General features: G+C 48.5%; 2 protein-coding genes across 5 annotated transcripts in view; one reads left to right on the forward strand and one right to left on the reverse strand.

The window, feature by feature from the left end:
* The window catches only part of LOC143424938 (uncharacterized), a 322,538-nt gene extending 306,269 nt beyond the window's left edge, over positions 1–16,269 (reverse strand). Inside the window, exon 1 of the mRNA XM_076897348.1 lies at positions 16,260–16,269. The gene's annotated coding sequence lies outside the window, so the exon portion shown is untranslated. The remainder of the gene's footprint in view (positions 1–16,259) is intronic.
* Positions 1–19,905, forward strand: part of Carpa (Carbonic anhydrase-related protein A) — a 416,930-nt gene that overhangs the window by 254,488 nt on the left and 142,537 nt on the right. The window lies entirely within an intron of this gene.

Below are 19,905 nucleotides of genomic sequence, written 5' to 3' on the forward strand. Positions count from 1 at the left end.
GGAATTGCGCCATTGGTACAATGGCCCGAGAATTTTGAATATTATATCAAGAATTTTCCGAGAGTCTCCACCGGGGCAGCTGCGAGCCGGTGTGGGTGTATCGCCGATCTGGAACCAGAGGGAAGAGCAACGGGAGCCCCGGTGTTCTTCCTCGTTTCGACACACTTGCTACATCTTTAATTAATCTTAATCCCGTTCACGGTGCTCTCAGCGTCGGAGGAAACAGAACTGGGATGTTTTAAAAAACCGTCTTTACGCGGTGGAAATAAATTTTAACGCTATTTCAGTTTAAAGTTCCATCTCGTCTTGAAAGCATGTTTTTTATTTAGAGCGTTTTCCATGCGTTTGGTTCTTCGACAGTGTCGACGCAACAACCCTTTAACTTTTCGGATAGGACTTGGAACGTACCAAAGTTCTTCACGCGCCAGCTTCATCGATACCCGGTGTTTTCCAGACTGTATACCTTCACGGACTCGGATGTCCTCTTTCCCGTGTCTCGCCTCCTTGACTTTCCACCTACGGTCGTGCCGCTCGTTTCTGAAGCGTATCAAAGTTCCGCGCGTTACCCCGCCTTGGCCGCTCCTTGTCACCTTGATTTCTCGTCCTCGCGGCATTAACTTTCGTCGTTCTTGTTCCTCCGTCCCAGCTTCTTACTTGACATTCCGTTCTTCCACCAGGGGTTACACCCGCCATTTTATCGATGGAACTTCGCCCCATGAACCGTTGAGATACCAGACTTATTTCGGAAGCAGATAATACTTCGTCCACTTTCCTAACTCCGTCGCCATCTTCGAAAGAGTTTCATTAACGAAAAATAAAAAAAAGGTGGAGGAAGACTCGCAGCGAAAGGAACGAACTTCAACCCCCGTTTAATCGCAATACGGAATCAGTCGATCAGTTTCCGCGGACACGAGCTGATAATACCCGCGACAGGGAGGTTAATTTAAAAGTAGATATCCGGGACACGGCTGGGTTGAATCGTACAAGCGGTACGCCATACCTGTCCGATCGTATCAATCAGATCAGAAACGAGAGCCAGTCGATGCTGCGCGTTACCACAATCGCGTTTCCACGGGATTATTGCCTTCGTAGCGCCGCGACGCGGATAGCGTCAGTCACATTTCGACGACGCGGGTCTATCGCTGTCCGTTCCGGTTTAAACGCGGTAACCCTTAACTAGATATATTATTTCGATATCGTCCGGACGGTGAAACGAGCCTGCGACCATGGGTGAGGCAAACGATCACCAACCAACGAACTCGCTCGACCGTCTTCTTTAAACGATCTTCGACTGGCAACGAGTAATCTACGCTCGATCCACGGTTCCATCGACATTTCCATTAGTTCGTTCCGCGGCTCCAACGAAATTCGACCGGCTAGCCGGTGAAAAGCGTGTCGACGATTACTCGAGGCAATTCCGCGGGCTGGCGTATAACGACGCAAAGCGAGGAAATAATTTCCTGGCTTATCGTCCGGCCAGAGGATGGATTACTCATCGCGTAGCGAGTAGCCGAGCGAAAGAGTTATGGATCTGATCAGATTCCGCTCCATTTCACCGGATCGCGCCGTCGGTAATGTTATTCGTGACGCGTACGCGGTCAGCAGGGGGTGTCCCGTCTCCCGTGGCTCGCGTTTCGAATCGGTCGTCGAGGTCCGTCGGCAAGATTTGTCGAAGTCGGATCGCAGCCCGCTTTTTGTCCGCCCGTTTATTTATCGGCACTCGCCAGGCCGCGTCCGCCGCGTTTGCGGCGCGTTTAATCCTCATTTGCAATTTCGATTCGACCGGGTAAATTGAAGTGCCCGCGCCCTCGGATACTCCGCCTCGGTTTTTCTCGCCGCCTCCACCCTCCCCTCGAGGTTCTCGCTTTCTCCCGCGTAATTTTATAGACGAGTCCTCCGGGGAATTTTGTGAACGTTTCGTGAATCGTTTTAAAAGTTGCTATCAATTTGGAAACTTCCCGAGCGGAATTCTATTAGCACTTCGTTATTGGTGAACGGCCATCTTGGTCCTTTTTTATGCCCGTTAGATTTGAACGGTACCGCGGTTAATTCTCTCCTCTTGTTAATCTTTTGCAGCTCGAGTTTCGTTAGAACCGATTCGAGTTGATTTCATCTGAAACTGTCCTGTAACTAATAAGTGCAATCAAAACTTGCACCGACTCGAGGAACATGGACAATCTAGTATGTAACTTCCAAGTTAGACATGGCGCGTTACCGAGTAATGCAATATCGTTCTTGTTAACATGTTGCTTAGGAGGAACGCGTACGTATATGCCACCAATTTAGCGCAAGTACTTCTATACTTTTTTGGCTATTCTAAAACATTACCACAAACTCGTCATCGTTGTAATCATGTATGAGAGAGAGAGAGAGAGAGAGAAGGAGAGAATTGGTAGAACCGCATGACCGAAAAATTATCGCGCTGAAACGAGACTGGGGTCCCCCGCGAGAAGAAGTCGCGTCATTCGTAATTCATTCGACTCGACTTTCTTCTCATCCCCATTAGCGCCCCGCGGTCTAATCCCTCTTCCTTCTATCGCGTTTCTATCTCCGAAAGGAAACTTCTCCCAGCGAATTTGAAAAGTTCCACCATGGAACTCCGTCGTCGTTGAATTCTTCACGATCCGCGGCTGACTTGGGACAACCCCCTTGGAATAAAGTATTTCGCGCGTTTGTCGACTCGTACGATCGAGAAATTATTGAGCTTCGTGGCGGATGAAAAAAAAAAGAAAAGGGAGGACAAGGGAGAGGGTGGAGGTGGGCGAAGTGACGGGGAGGAGAAATAGAAATAGAGGACGGGAGGGACGGGGTAAAAAGGTGGATAAAGCAAATGCACGTGGGAAAAGGGTGGGTGAAAGCTGGGCAGGGGTGAAACGCTGGGACTCTGCCGCTGTTTGGTACACCGCGCGCATCGGATAAATTTTCAATCGGACAAATTCTGAAAGAGCGGCCCTCACCCACCAACCCCCCCTCGTAGCTCCTCTGTCTGCAGGCGAGCGAACAAGTTTGAAAATCGATGCAGTCTCGAGGAAACCCACCCCCTGCCACCTCATTTCCCTTCCTTCGTACTCGTCTGAATAGATGTGTGACTAGACGCGTGCAGATGCTGACACGAGCCTTCGCACTACGTGTGTCAATTTTGGTTTATCAATTTACATGAGAATGCGAACATTTTTCTCTTTCATCATCGCTTTGATTTATATATATATATATATATGTATTTTGTGGAGATTCTAGAAAACCAATTACTATTTTGAGACTACAATTTTCCAGCGCGTTCGTTCTCCAGTAATCGTCGCGGGATAAGACGTCACAGATCCGAGACTCGACACTCGCACCGCAAATAAGGAAAGGAACGAACTTTCTTCGGTCTCGGTCTCGGTCGCGGTTCGACTCAAACGCGACGCGAAATTTATTTCACGTTGATAGAGTCCAAGTAAATTGTCGTCGACGCTAATAAAGTTGCAAGTGGTTTCAGTTAAAGATTACTTCTCCGGCAAACTACGGTCTATATTTCGACGTGTATATATTTCCTCGAAGAAATTTAAATTCGAGCGATCTAAATTTGAAAAATTCCCCTTGTTTCATCGCTGCGAATTGTTCGAGCGGAACAGCGTACTAAATTAAAAGATGCTGCGAAATTTTTTCGGCGTAAACCTTATTTCCCGCGGAGTGTACCGAGGCGATCTCGAGTATTGGATGGTTCAAGGTTTCGAATGCAGCCCACGTAAACGTTAAAACGCCCCCATGATTCAATTCGCATCAGCCATCCCTCGGTGTTCTCCTCTTTGCAACACCTTTCGCGCGCGTCTACGAACGCGAGCTCTCCAGCTCCGCGCCGAGACATCCACCCCCGGTATGTCAGCCTGCAGGCTACTCGCGCGACGATTGTCACCTTTTCACGTATCGTATACCTCGTGATCTCTTACGTGGAACACGATAGAGCGGCCATTTTCCAGTTCCCCTCGATTATTTCCCTTAACTCTTGGCCGCAGTCGAAAATTGCAGTCGAAAACTCGCTGAGAATCGAGATTTCGAAAATCATGATTGAGACATGCAAGCGGACAAATTGAAACTCACGCGTGCACCGGCTCGTATATCTCCTCGTGCCACCCATAGGTAAGAGTTACAGGAAGAAGTTCATTTTATTGCAAATTACCATTTTCTGGTAGAATTTAATTAACTTAATTAAACGTCTGAATTTGCCATCCCCTGGTACAGGAGGAGCTAAATGAAATTTTTCGGAATAAAAACCATTCGAAGCGTGATAAATGTGTTCCGTGCCGAACCAGCGGAGGGGTAGTATTTAAAACAGAACGAAATACAAATAAACGCGTGGAAAAAATGAATGTATTCACTCGAAACGTTGAATCACAGGTGAACGCGTTAATTTCGTAATTTTCGATAGGCTCGTTTTCGCAACGATCGCCCGACGTTTTTCATCCCGTCGTGACCTTATTCGTCGAGCTCGAAATGGCGGCGATGGTTGCACGATCGGAAGATGGGAGGCGCGTCAACGACCACGGTCACAAGCGGATGGAAGGTTGTTAATAGAAGCCGCGAATAAAAAGGGCCAGTTGGAGACACGAGGCACGAGGTAGCAGCTTAGCTTTCCACGGCGTTTCTCGCCCTCGCCAGCGCCGGAACACGCCGCGGGAGGACCGGGTGGAGCTCTTCCGCCAGCTGATACGAATTGATTCACGGAACGCGATGAAAGGGGCCCGTGTGCCGTCCGTTGAAAAGGATGAACTGTGAACTTTTCAGCGGCCGATTTCTTCTCGCCCCGCGTCTCCACCCTCCTCCCCTTTTTCATCCTCCTACCTTTCGACGTTTTCGAGTTCGACCGGCGTGAATCGTGGTTTTCGACCACTTGAAAAGGCCTGCCGCGTTTCCAGCCGCCTCCGCGGCTGAGAAGAATTAAGCACAGTCGACGCGCTTATTCAGGATTACCGCGTGTGATTCGACCGTCGTCGAGCGGACGGGGCTTCCGGTGCACGCGCGACTTTCAAAGCACGCCACCGCAGGCGTCGCGTGGCACGCTGCACGGATTCTGTTTGGGAATTTGATCAGTAACGTAAACGGCGGCTCGTCGACTTCTTTTTCGCATCGGACAGAAGCGAGTTTTTGTTACGCCGCGGGTAGAGAGGGGAGCGGATTATTTAGAGTACGTACCGGAGTCTGCGTTGCATCCTCTGTTCGGGGGATGAAAGGGTGTTAGTTTCAAAGGAACAGATTTTTATATTTCTCTCGGGTAAATGTAGATAAAAGTGTTTCGCTTTAACCGGGCTACCATTCGTTTATGGCAAACGAGAGGACGGTTCTGATTTTTAAATCCCATCGGAGCGTATTTTCGCCGAGGAGGTTAATGAAAGCGACGCCGAGTGACAGCCTAATTATATCGGATTTAAATGTACGATGCCATAAAGATAGAGAAACGTAGATTGTTTTTAAAGGAACGTTACACGTTTCCAGCGATAGAAATTAGGCAACGAGGCACGAAGTCAGCCTCGAGCTCGCGATCCTTTAACCGATCGACGTTTACCCGGGTGCCTTGCTCGCGGTTTCCTGCGAAAACATTAACGTTTGCGTGTCGCGTTCGGGCTCGCGGCGAACAACGCCGGCAGCTGCTCATCAACCGTCTGGATTCGGCTTTGCATGGCACAAGCGATTCGCCCCGTTGTCGGTGAATTCCTGTTTCAAGCCTGTGATCATTAGGGCGCCGCGCCCGCACACATCCACCCCTAGACGCGCCAAGTGCACTAGACAGTGTCTTTGACGATGCTCCGCGGAATTCCTCCAAGTCCGTACAAACGATCGTCCTAATCTTACATGGAACTTCGGCGGTCTAGTTGCACAAAGGTAATCCAGCCTGAACTTTCCCCTCTGATCGAGTTTTTCGGAAATGTTCTCGAGGATTCTTGGGCCCCGTGTCAAGTGCCGATCCGTAGCGAGCGAAATATTCATCGGAGACTACTGAGAGATGATGCGTGAAAGATGGGAGGGCTCGTGAGGTTTCGTGGTGATTATAGAAGCAATTAGTGTCGCGATGCAACCGTACTTTGGCACTGATCGACGAGGAATAATTTTCATCGGTATCATCGAGCGCTTGTTGATATTTCATATAGATGAAATCGGAAGTGTGGCGAATCGGACGGTTTAATGGCACAGAGTGGATTTCAGAATGACAAAACGCGGGCGACGCGGAGCGAGCCGAATAGACGGCGAGAGAATGCAAAGGGTAGAAGTAAACTTGCAGATTTTCAAAGTAAATATTCACTTTCCAACCCAATTTGCGGCGGCTTTAGCGAGATACGGAATTTTATTAGTTTACCGGTGAAATCTACGGAAAACCGTGGCATAGAATACACATGGAATTTCAATTCCGCGCGGGGAGACGAAACCGGACGAAAAAACCGTCCCGCGTTACGTCCGATAAAAGTGTCGCTTCTTTTAATAAAATTTCAATTTCGTTAAACGCGCGGTAATGGTATTATCCATCCCAGTGACCCAGTTAAATAATTGGATGCCTGGAGTTCCGATGGGAACGAGGAAGAAATGAAATCACGGGGAACCGCATCCCGTGGAATCGCTTCAATTTGCCATCGCCGGTCCGCCATGAGACCTTGATTGACTATAGCCCAAGCTGGTTCAGATTACTAGTTACAACGGGTTACAATATACCCGGGTAATGCTGTTTCGAAATCGTGACCCATCGCACGCCGCGCACAACTTCGACGCTCGTGCTCCATTCTGCGCCCCGGCGAATATCTCGTTTCACCCTGGCTTGACCGACCACCGCCACACGCTGGCTCGATTGATCTCGCGATATTTGCAAATATGACTATCCAATTTAAGCAGCGACGTCCTCTTTGCGTTACGCGGTAACTTCGATCGAGTCTGATTGCGATCGACGTTCGTCCCTAATAATGGAAAATTTCTTGAATCGCGAATATCGTTTTCTAATGACTAATTCGTCCCCAGAATCGCGACGTTTCCGCGATTGTGTCCGGAACAATTAACGAATTGTTACAAGTAACGGTTCCGCAGCGACGTAATGGCGGTGCGCGTTCAAACGCGGCGATAACTCACGGGGCGTCCTCGATATTCCTGATTTCGCGGAAGCGGTGAAAGGGCAACGAGCAACGCCGGCACCAAACGAGGTTAATCGTGGTAAGTTTCCGTAGTAACTTTATGCCCGTTCTGTTAGCCGGCCGGTTCACTGTTTCGCCGTGGCGCCCGCGCCGTATCGTCGCAAATAGGCTGATTTATTGGCAATTATGGATCGACGACAAATGCCAGCCGTTTGCGGCCCGGTTGCGGTAACCCTACTGCGGAATAATAATTACTCGGAAGATCTATGGACGCGAGCGTGCCGTTCCACCTTCTTTCTGGAACATTTCAACCGACGCCCTCTGCGGGAACTCTGCTAGCTCGCGTTCCAATTATAATACCTAACCCGCCGTACACTCTTTACGGGGATTTTTCTTTATTCCCAACATACGTTGAATGCATATTCCATTTCTCAATGTATCTGCGATGTCCGTTCGACAACGTTTACCATCGAGTATTTACGGGAAAAGGGTAAAAAAGGGGCAACCCCTTGACTGCGATACACGCGCGTTCATCGAGGTCACGGCAGAGATCGCCGCGCGGGTCATAACTCGCGTCGAAAGGCGGCTGAATAGGCTGGTAATTGCGCGAGGAAAGGTGCAGGAAGGAGGAGGGACGGCGAGGGTGGTCGGTCTCGGTGCCCGTGCGAGCTGCGCGGAAAATTGAGTTTCGGATATGAAATAATTAATGCGGCCTCGCGAACGAGACAGACGTTACGAGTTACCACATTAGCCGGCCCTTTCACCGCCCCTGAACCCCTTCATTCCGCCCCCGCGCCGCCGCTTCCGACCATAACTCAAAATCCCTCAGGTGTGCTAACCGCGTATGCCGGCGGTCACGTTGGAATGTTAGGCCACGGGCTTCCAACCGTTATTAAGCCCCACCCACGGCTCCCTGGCCAACGTTTCTATCTGATGGACCGCGAGCTGTTATTGAAATTTCACGTGCCCGCGAATTTCGCGCTGCCAGCGCGCTACTTGCGCCGCACCGGCGACACAGTCTTACTTTATACTACTTGCTCGTGTGCCTGAGGTCGTTGCGCGAGCAAGATCGTTGTACGCCGTGGTGGTAACCCATGGCCAACTTGCAGGCTTTCCATAGCGGTTCTCTCTGTTCCCTGTGTGAACCATTTAACGGAGTAATTGGGCTACTTTGGCTGGTTTAATAGGGTCAATTTGTCCGGGTACATTCACTTTTGACCAGCTGTCTGATTATACGGTTACATGTTTCATTTATTTCAGGATGTCGTCCGTTATTTCATGTATGCTAAACAGTAGATAATAGTAGAAGTATGATGAGATAGAAGTAGTACGTGTCAGTACTTTGTCAGACACGTACGAATCGAACACGTGGAATAGTGAAAGAAGACGCGATAAAGTATTTACTCGAGACGATGGAAATGCTTATGAGAGATTGCTAGACTCTTTTAAAGATACTTTCGGTGATCGTGCTCTTTTAGTCTGCTTTTGTTCGATCAAGCGCTGACCTCTGCTACTAGCTTGAACGTCCATGCTGAGAGGTGTCTCCTTAGCCGCACTGGGGTGCACCCTCTGTCGTCACTTCCGACCATAACTCAAAATCCCTCAGGTGTGCTAACCGCGTGCGCTGGCGGTCACGTTGGAATGTTAGGCCGTGAGCTTGCAGCGTTATTAAGCTCCATCCACGTTCACAGGCGGCGCACGTGCACGTCGCGGACCGCGACACAAGCGTTTCCGCCTCTTACAACTTGGTGGTCACCTACTGAAATTTTTCGACAACACCGACAAGTCAATGCTGCCTTCTTAGAATTTGTTACAAATTTCGTTCCACACGGTGTATTACAGACTTTTCATTTGTAGATCTTCCCAGATATATCGTAAATGTCCCGTCGATTTTCTTCCCCTTTTAATTTTACGGTAAACCGTGGGACATGAATTTTTCATTTCACGAAGCAATTTGTTTTAATCTCGCGGTTGATGGTTTTACGCTCCTTGGCCCCGAAGGAGGGATGATTATAGACGTTGGTTGTTCGAAATGGCTATGTTCAGAGCGGGGAATCGGTGCAGGGGGTAAAATGAAACATGGAAAGTATATAATTATGCAAATAGTTTCTTGCATGGGAGTTACCACTTTGCTCCGGCGCGCGGAATTAAAACATTTACTTTGCCAACAATAATAACCGGTATAAATCCACCGCGAGCCGGAAAATGTACGCTCGCGAAGCACCTGTAATAAATTAACATTCGTCATAAACACCCGCCGGGGCGAGCCGTGTGAGTGCAAACAGAAGCGACGTTTCCGAATGCGTGTCACGTCTGCTTCAATCGTGAACTAATCCCACTGTTTTGAACACGCGTCTGGCGATGTACATGCTCGTCTGCTCCTACCAAAAACACCATCGAAGCTTCAGCGTTTCTCTTCGTAAAACCTTCTTTTGCTTCTTTTCTCAGGCGCGACGATCGACTTCCATCGCTTGTCCTGGGCGTGATTCGTGGCTCGCGACGTTTCATTAGGGGTAATAGAGAAATCTTGCGTGAGAAGCCGTGGAAGTTCGCGGCAGGCAAAAACGATGGCGTCTCTGGTGGTGGCGCGAAGCAAGGCGCGCGGGGATGGGTCCAGCGAGGGTTTTTTGCGGGCACGGCCAATTTGTCCGACCCGATTCCGACCCGAGTCCGTCGCAAGAAAACGTTTGACAAACGTCCTGGTGTCCTTACGAAAAGACCAACCGAGCCTGGCTCGGTTTTCGCAGCGAATCCCGCTGGTCAGCGTCCGGATCCTACGTGGAGACGAATGGACTTGAAATTTTCATGGTGCTCGCGATCGATGGCCGCTTATGGCTGCCGATATGCGACGAGGAAGTGCGTGATAGCAACTTGGAGAATTATTATTCGATCGTTCGATGGTGTCGATCCCTTGACGCTAACGTAGCGCGTATTCGAAAGTATGAGGTTTACAGATAAATGCACGTTCACGGTTACTTGTAAATATGGCGTGTTAACGAAAATTGAAGATCGGTTATGTAAAATGGTTGAATATGGAGGGTTGTATCGTCGATGGATAAATTCATTAGGAGAGCTGAAAAAAGAGGGTGGCAGAGAGAGACAGAGAGGGGTGGCTGCGGACGTCGATGCACGCGAATGGCAGTTTTTTCTTGTTCCACGGGTAAATTTATTACTCTTTAAATCTCGAACGCGCCAATCGCATTAAACGGGCGCCCGTTTAATCGAAAGTTAAATTTTACGAGACGACGAATGAATCAAATTTAACGGCGCAGTAAAAGGATTAGTCCGTGTGCAACAACGCTGTTCAATGTTCAATTCGTGTCTCTTTCGTCGCGTTCGTTCGACTTTCCGCGCTCGCGGTATTATGTGCTATTTCACCCGGCGGCGTTCACTCTTTTATTTTTTTTTTTAATATTTAACGACTGGCGACCGTCGCTTTTTCAAGCTCGCGTAATCCTGTAACAATCATCGCGGAAGATATCCCGAATTAATTATTAATTGCTCTGCAAACTAAGTATTAGGGCTTTGGGAACAACTTGTTTCCCTTGAAGTTGGTCGACGAATTATTGAGTAAATCTTAACTTCGTAGGACAACTTTCGCCGAACTTCTGTTAAGACTAAGTTCCGAGGCGTTGTATAATAGAATGAAATTTCACGGTTAAGTCATTTTTAATTGGAAAATTGGTAACGGTTACTCCATAATTGCATCCCTTTGGCGCGACCATTGAGCTCTCTCTCTCTCTCTCTCTCTCTCTCTAAGCATCAAATATTCAATATCGATATAAATGCCAGAGCAGGGTTGAGTGGTTCTCGAACTTACGAAAAGGCGAAGCGAGTTTTCGTCGCGTAACGAAGAGGCGTCGCCGCGCGAAATTACGAGGCACGCTCGACGTGTTCCGCGCGTCCACGAAAAAGGGGGTTCGTTTCCGGGCAGAGGGACGATTTCGTTAATTGACCGAGCTCGGCGGGGGCTCTCGATTAACACGGCGATACATTATGCCGCGGAACGACGGGAAGCGGCGTGTAACCGGTAATTCGGCGTGCCTCCGGACGAAATTGAAATCTAGAAGCGTCCTCGATCTAATTACATCTGGTGTCGATGTATCGGGCGTCGACGAATATTGCTATACCGTAGCCATCTACGAAGACCGCAACAATTACCGGATCGAGCGAGCTCGGGCCACCCGACTTCCACTCTAATTTAATTGCCGCACCCGATATTGCTATTGACTAACGATCGCGAAAAACTGGTACAGCGGTGCTCGCTCGCCAACTACGGACCGTGCGATTTTTATGGATCCCTTTGAACACTTTCCAAGGAAAATTTCAAAGAGTTTTCCAAATGAAAATTCGTACACGACGCACCACGGATGAAGCAAAGATTTCGAACAGTGATTCATCAAGTGAAACAGTACCGTCTTTGGTCGAATGTAACGAAATAACTAGCTAGATTTCCGTTCCAACAAGAATCAGAGAGGTCTCGTTCGTGTAAGTGGAGCAGGGCAGAGCGTATGGTCTGGCACTTGGTCAGACAACGCGGAATGGGTCTGTCGCTTGGCCAGGAGCGGAATAGGTGGAATAGATAAATAGTTGGAAGAGAGATGCCACAGCGGTTGGCCAGCCGAAACCGCTGTATCGGCTGATGGGAGGCGTTAGATTGGCTGGTACGGTTGCACGGTTTATCGGACGCATCGAACGCTCCTCAGAGTTGGACCTCTCACGAGCGGAGTCGTCAGATTGCTCGGCCGAAGGTGGCCGTAGTTGGAGCGAAACGTCCAAGTTGCCAGGTGAATCCTCCGGGTTAACGCCGTCGAGGGCAACGGCAATGAAATTGAGCCCGGAGGATAGCCCGGGACGCTATCTCTCCTAATTTTTAGACGCTTTAGCTTCCTTATCCGGTGGTTGGTCGAATTGAATCTGCTGCCGAATCGAATGGCCTTTTCCTTCCGCCGTTTTCTCCGAATTAAATCATTCACGCTCACCTAAGAACGTAGGAGCAAATCCAAAGCAATATTTCGCAAACTCCTACGTTATGTTCGCCACTCTGATCCATAAGAAGGCGAACTCATCGATAGACAAAGCCGTAGGCGAGATTCATCAAGCGACGATTTCGAGGCGTCGCCAGGACGCGCCTCCATCGAAAGGATTCATTAACGAGCGGGCACTTTCCGAAGCGAAGCGTCGACAACGCCTGCCGCGATCGATCGCGATCGGTCGGCGAACGGCTCGAGCGGAACGGCGGCTCGAATGGGCCATTCGTCGTTCACATTTACCACTGATGGTTTTGCACGCAATTTGGAGTGACGCCAGGACGTGGTTTTCCACGAGCATCGTGAGAGGATACAGGGCGGCGGCGGATGGTGGGCGAGGGCGCACGGGTCGAGATTGCGAGATGGAACAGAAGATAGGCAGGCCGATCGCCGGTCCTCGACGAGGATGCGGCGTATCCAAGCGGATTGCCAAGTGCCCGACGCCACACATACGCCACCACTACGCGGTAACCGACCGGTTCGCCATTAAATTCGAACCGAACTCAACCAAGTTCATGCTTTATTTAGAGAGGACCAGGTTGGACTTCCTGATCCAACGGACGATGGAAACACACCGACTATCGACGACCGTTGCTTTCTCTTCTTCTTTTACGAGGATTCTTCCAAGTGTTCCTGCATTTATGCGCGGCCAGCTGCAGCTTTTAGGGTAGCCTGGAATTGTCCGCGCTTTGTTCTACCGAGATTGAAATGTTCTCAAGTTAGCTCCAAGGGTGCATACGATTTTTATAAATTGTGCCACTCGAAAGCGTTCGCGCGATATACATCTTTGCCTCTGAAGGATTGAAGATCTATGGCTAGTGTTGTAAATGTTTTGGTTTCTTTTTTATTTCTCTGTTGAAGAATCGTAGCGTCAATTTTTGAAACTCGCGGTAAAATATCGTTCAGATTTACGCGCGCGAGTATCCGAATATCTTTCAGCTATTCGAGAGACCGCGCGAGCGACGCGCGAACAATGCAAACTACCCAGCAACTGAGCCGCGCGGCCCATAATTATTTTCGCGACCGCGCTCTATCTGTTCGACGTTCATCGCCGCGTCGGGAAATCCGCGGCTATACCTCGAGACCGTTGGAAAACCTTTTTTTCGTTCGGTATTAACTGTGGCCGGCGCGAGGCGTTCCCCGTTTCAAAGCTTGGCCAGTTTATCAGGCGAGAAAACGGGGGTAAGCCCGATTGACAGTACGATTGAATATCCGCGTGAGCGCATCCTGGCCACGGTTTTTCCTCTTCCCCTTTGACGCCTTTTCTATTCCCGTGTTTAGCGTTGCTCGCTTCCTACGCGAGCGTAACAGCCCCGTTCCCAGGCGAGAATTTATCGAGTAGCGCACGGCCAAACGCAGGGTGTGCGTACGCGCGAAAAATGGGATACGTGGATACTTTTTTCTCCGCTTTTCCCAATGTTTCTCCTCTTTTTTCGACCACGGCAAAATACGCCGCTGTCGAGACGGCGAGCCGTGACTTCTGCTCCGATACGATCGAAAGTGTATTTTCAGATGAAAAACTGACGTTTTTTTCTTTTTGCGAATATACGCTTCCGTGTGCGTTCGCTCCTCTGAAACAGATCGTAATCACTCGTTGTTTCCAATGATCTCTTGCGATTCTTTGAATTTATACCACGCAAACTCGTGGCGCAGTCTTAACTTCGTTTTCACGGCGTGTCCACTGGTCGCGTAGGCGAAACGAAGAGGGGTGAAAAAAGGAGAAAAAAGTGTGAAAAATATCGAGAAACGAACGCTGCTTCTCGATGGTATCGAAACGTGTAAAACGGGGCTTTTTATGAGCGCGGATTCGCGGCGTAAGTCTGGCAGTTTTTGTTTCCATCCACCGTCGCCGGTCCCACCCTTCGGTTTCGCGTTCCTTCTGTTCGCGCACAGTGACGAGAGCCAATAGAAAGTAATATAATACAGGCAGAAACGAGGCGTGCGCCATACACGGGAGTTCGTGTACACATACGCGTCTATGCGCGTCCCTCTCCACGGTCCATTTTAAATTGAATCACCACTGCAAGCCAGTTTCCAAGCTCCCCCATTTTTTTTTCCTTTCCTCTCCTCTCCATGGAGCTCTATTGGCGGGTGTTTTCCGAACGAACATCCGTTGATATTGAAACTCGTCGGTCCCCGTCCGTCCTTGCCGGCCATTTAAAACGTTGTCACGCTGGTTGCTCGCAGCGGACTTTTGTCTCGCGGAATTGGCGAAGTAGCTGCTCGAAGAACCGGCGAAGAAAGGAGGGATTCCTTTTGTTTCGAAATACCGTAGGTCACTCGGCATTCAGAGGTGTCCTGATTCAGCGGCTCGCGTGGAAAGCGTGCCGAGGAAATTAGCAAGAGTTCACGGTTATTATTTATAACGCGAGTCCGTCCTCGAGTTCACCGCATCGCGGCCACCGCCAATGGCGTCCGTTCTCCGCGGTTCACCCCGCTTCCTATTTACGCTCGCGAGGAGCCGTGAATACGCGACAGCGAGAGATTCGACGACCACAGAAGAGAAAGCGGACAAGGAAACGATGAAGGAAATAAAAAAAAGAACACAAAAAGAGCTGGCAATGGCGAAGTGGGGAAGTTTTGGGTCACCGGACTTCAATTGGTGTTAATTAAATTGGAAGTTCGCCGCGCGATAATTTAATATTCTCTGCGAGCCCCCCGAATTTAGAAAGGCCGCGGAGAACTTCCCACCGCCGTTTCGCCACTCTAATTTGCACGCTTTGCGTGCCGCGAAGAAAAATCCTTCGCCACCCTTCAACCGCCCCGCGGCTCTCTTTACAGCCAAGCACGAGGACGTTCCCCAGGGATCTCGTTCGCTTACGCGTCGATAAAGCGTTCCCGGATACGCCTGGTCTTTTTTCACCGCGACTTCGCCCACTCGTTCCACCTTGAGCCTACCGCGAATTTCCTCCAGTTTGGTTTCCATTGTACTCGATTGTACGAGCGCTGAAACCTACCTGTTCTCGAAAGTAGTCGCCTCGATGTTTCAATATTATTTTACGTCTATTCTCTGCTAAGCAGCTGTGGGTGGTTATCGTTCGATTTTTTTTTTTTTAGACAAATGTTATTTGTCACGAGATGACCGCAATTTAAAGTTAAATGAAGTTTCGAACGGGAAAAGCATACACGGTCGATGGATTATGCGAGAATTATAAATTGGCGGGAAGCAAATGTTCGTCGTGTTCATAAATATTGAGCAATAATAATTAGTTGGGCCGTCGCGGAATTAATTCAATTTTAAATTTAATCAACTCGGTCGATTCTTTCGTATACGTTGATTATGTGCAGACATTTTATACGGGTACACAGTTATTTGCATACGACCGGAAAATATTCACTGTAATATTATTACACCTCGAATTTCCTATACGTTAATTCTCAGGGGACAGTCGTTAACCGTCGTTCTATCGAGAAGTGTACGGAAGGTTTCGCGGATAATTTTCTATGAGATAATAAAAGTCGAAAGTATCGTTATTATTATCGTACTAATTGGAGAATGCGGAATCGCGATACGCTCGAGATATATCGCGGATCGAACGAATAGAGTAAATAATATTCGCTTTCTGCATTTCCATGGGAGTTGAAATTTAAAAATGTCTCCCATCGCTCGACGGCGGGTCTACGTTTTCACGGGGACGGTGACCTAACCCCGCGAAAAAATTTCATCGGGACACGCATGAATTTGAATACGAATAACTTGGCGGGCAGCAAATATCCGAATTATTCATTCGAATTGTCCCGTCTGTGCCGGTAACAATACACGGTAGCTGAAAAACGTATTCTCCGCAACACTTGGCTCCGATATGCCAAGAAGAATGAAAAAAATCATATTCGTTATTACAGTTTCGTCCAGTACGAGTAAATAAAGGATGATTAAAAAATTCGTCGTGAAAGATGTTTCAAAATTCGATGAAAAATATTTGAAATATTTCCAGTGTTGATATAATAGTAATAGTGCGATCTGCGTTGAAAAATAGAGAAATAAATAATCTGTGGAGACACCGTAAGAATTAAAGGTGGAACTCGTGAAATAGGTTCGTAGAAGACCATTGGCGCCGATCACGATTTTCCAACAGGTTCCGATATTAGAAAATGAGTGGCTCGATTGGTCGAGCAAGTTGTCCGACAAACGAAAAACCGGCGCTCCGCTCCTGATTCAGCAATTCGATATAGAATCTTCCACCCCTTACAAATATAGTTCAACAAAGTCGTTCAAATAAACGCTCCATCCTATCAGCAATCAGTTCTTACGTACCTCGTCCTCCATTGCGTTTCCTCTCCTCCGCTATATTTAAACCTTCAACCCCCAATCTCCACCCATCGCGCCACGTTTAACAATCTTTCATCCACCGCGTTTAACGAAGTGAAAATAGAATAAAGAATTTATTTAAATAAAAAGATCATTTCTATCGCGTCCCAATCGAATGGAGGGCCCAGAGTTAAGCGTAGAAACGCGCAAGACCCGTTTCAGTTGTACGCGAGCCCCGGTAAATAATATTTCGGTGGCCGAATAAATTCTCACGGGGGTACAGGCGTTAAGGGTGCGACCGTAGCAGTTCATATAACGGCGCGAGTCGGCTGGTAAGGGCGGCGATAAAGGTAAACGACGGTCTCGTCACATCCTTCACCGCCTTCCTCTACCTTTCTTTTTTTCCGCCCTTCCTCCGCACCTTCGCCACCCTCTTGTTCGCCAGGCTCGTTGATCTGTGCAGCGTCGGCCAGGATCGCTCGATTCGCCCTCCCCAGCGAAATGGAATATCGATACGCGGAAACATCCCGTGGGAAGTGTAGCGAATATTGAAAAGTTCTTGGCTGAAAGACGAAAAAAATGGACCGAATCGCGGCGGCTGGGGGAAGGGGTGGGATGGTAAAATGTGGGTGATGTTTGCATTTTTCTTTTTTTTTCTCCTTCTTTCTGAGGGGTAGGATATAAGCGGATCGATCCGTCCGGACCAAAGGGACAGTCGTACGCGGCGGACTGCTCGCTTTTTTTTTTCCACCGCGAAATCTCGGTCGCGTAACGGGCGCTGAAAAATCGGTCGATCGACGATTTCAGCACTCCGCGAATTTATTCTCATAACAGTCCACCTGTTATCGCGGCCCGCCGCTGATAGGCAATCAACTTTTTCCAACGACCGACGAATCGTGTGTATTTGGACGTGGCCGCTTTATTTTTCTCCCCCACCTCTACCCCCTCCCCAAGCGCTTTCCTTGTTTCCTTTAGGCTTTTTCGATGATCGTCTGTGTGACTGGCGGTAATCGGGTTTCCGTTTCTGGTAAGATTTCGTGGACGTTATCGGACGATTTGCGATCATTTTTTCGATGCGTCGCGTATAGCGATTCTATTAAAAAGCTTGGTAGATATCGATAGAAAATAAAACGAGTACGTTGGTATTTAATTTTTACTCTGAGATTAGTGAAAAATTAAATTAAAATCCATCTTCTGACCCGAATTAGGCGGAAGAGTGGTCGGAATCGGTTGTTCAGCCAGATAACTTGTCAAACCGCGGACATTTCTCGCGAGCCGCATTTCATTCGGCGGATCATCTGGGTCAAAGGATTCGGGACCGCGAAGTCTCGCTAAATAATAAACAGACACGGGTAACAAATGTGTCCGGCTGGTAATTATTTCGTTTCGACGAATGGTTTTATTCGCGGCCGTTTATTCAATCCGATATTCCTGGCCTCGGTTAATTCGTTTTCTCGTCGGGAATTTTAAAAACTGACGCGATCAGACAGGCAGAATAGCCTGTTTGACTGCTACCTTATTTGCTTTGAATTTCTGGCCAATGATACGTCAGCCGGACGTTTGCCTTCGAACCACTGCCGTGATTCCGCGGCTCGGCAATTCCAGACGCTCGTTTCCGTTCAACGGGGTGAAATTTCTTCATAAAATAATCTCAATCAGTAGTCGCGTATCCACTTTAATAACTTGCAACGAAGAATAAATTAATTTCTCACGAAACAACCAAACTAACTACAGATACAATCTACCGATAACTATGCCAGTCCATTCTTAACACCAAATAAGAGGAAACCACGAAATAGAATCTCGATACATTTTCGATTCAACCACTGGTTTTCTCCACTTTCCAAAGACAACGCCTTCGACAAGTACACAGGAAAAAAATTCCACGAGTTTTCTCATCGAATAAATTGCCAATCCTCTACTCGCCAGGTTTTTTCCACCGTTCCCCCTTTCATTCCTCCTTGGGAACGGGTTGGCGAGCGAAGGGTGGCGGACGGGAGACAGGGGACCGCGCGGTTCATTCGAAATTTCGATTAAATGGGATTTCGATATGCGCGAAACATGTCCCGAAGGGAAATTTAGCGAACGTTGTAGCCGACGCCGGGCAGTAGCCGCGTCGTCGTCGAACGAGCGAGTTTCGTTACGGGGTTGGGAGGGTGCGGGACTGGGGGGTGCTCGGGAACGAGGTAGTTTTCGGCGATAGAGTCATTGGCCGTTCGGCTGGATAATGCGAAATGAAATTGTCACAATAATCGTTGGCGAACGGTATACGCCGCGGCTGGATAAACTTGGACAGTTATACGGGGTGGTCAGTTTATCCGCGCGCGGTCCGCCAGCGGTAATTCGCGCGAGCCCGAGCAGGAATTTTGCATCCGGTTGGAATTACGCCGACGGGGGGACGGGAAATGTTTGCTTAACCCCGGTTAAATCGCCGGATAATTAAAATTAAATAATAAATTTCGTGGCCGCTCGATCGTCAGTATCGGCGACGATTAGGTTACGCGTGTGGGGGTAAGTTTCTGCTTCCATCGAATGTAGCTAAAGAAGTTGCGCGTGCGAATGGAGATCCGTTTCGTTGTACGAAGAGTACACCATGTATACTTTACTTTCGATATTTTTTATGCTATATGTATACAAACTGCAGTGTAAAACTATTCTAACGATCAGTGGAAGTGAAATGAAATCATTGAATCAAATAATCAGTTGAATCGAGAATGGAAACCTGTTTCGCATCCCGTCTTCGAATCACCGCGTTGCAAGCTGGTTCAGTAATATATATCGTATAAAATAAACGGTTCCACAATGTTCTCCAATTATGCCAGTCCATTTATAAAACGTGTTCGTTGACTGAAAAGTCAAGTAGAACTGCAGACCGTCTCCGGTCGGTTTGAGCATTAATTTCGTCGACGACTCGAAACACCGGCTACGCGTCGCGTTCATTATTAACGGGCACGCTCTCGAACAACCTTTTCCACCCTCACCGTGGCGTCCACGCGCGATCCAATATTTCACGGCCTCGTTTTCTTCTTTATTACATCCATTAAACGGCCGGTTCATTTCGGAGGAATATTACATTACGCGTGTTATCGTGCGCCCTTTTGTTCGTCAACGTCCGAATCGATTAAATTGCCAAGCGAAATACGATTACGCTCGACAAACGACAGACGAAACGTCGAACACCCCTGGCGTGTGCTCGATCGAACCCGCGAACGTTAGAAACCGCGCGCGTATTCGCGCGTGCAGATGTTATTACCAAACGAGGGGGCGTGCATCGAAGACACGCGAGCACCGGTTGCAACGGATAATAATTTCGATGGTTGTTTTTTGGCATACAATTTATTTCAGCTGGGGAATATCGTTTGACGCCGGGAAAATGGTTTTATCCTGTAATTTTGTAATTTACACCGTTAATGCGCATGCAAATGAACGTCGCGCAATTAAAACGCGCCCTTTATGCCGGTGAAAATGCGTCCCGCATCGAGCCTTTCAGATATCAGTCAATATTTACACGGAACATATTTCGTTCGACTTTTAT

The sequence above is a fragment of the Xylocopa sonorina genome, chromosome 1, assembly GCF_050948175.1.
Source record: "Xylocopa sonorina isolate GNS202 chromosome 1, iyXylSono1_principal, whole genome shotgun sequence".
In the NCBI taxonomy this organism is placed as follows: domain Eukaryota; kingdom Metazoa; phylum Arthropoda; class Insecta; order Hymenoptera; family Apidae; genus Xylocopa; species Xylocopa sonorina.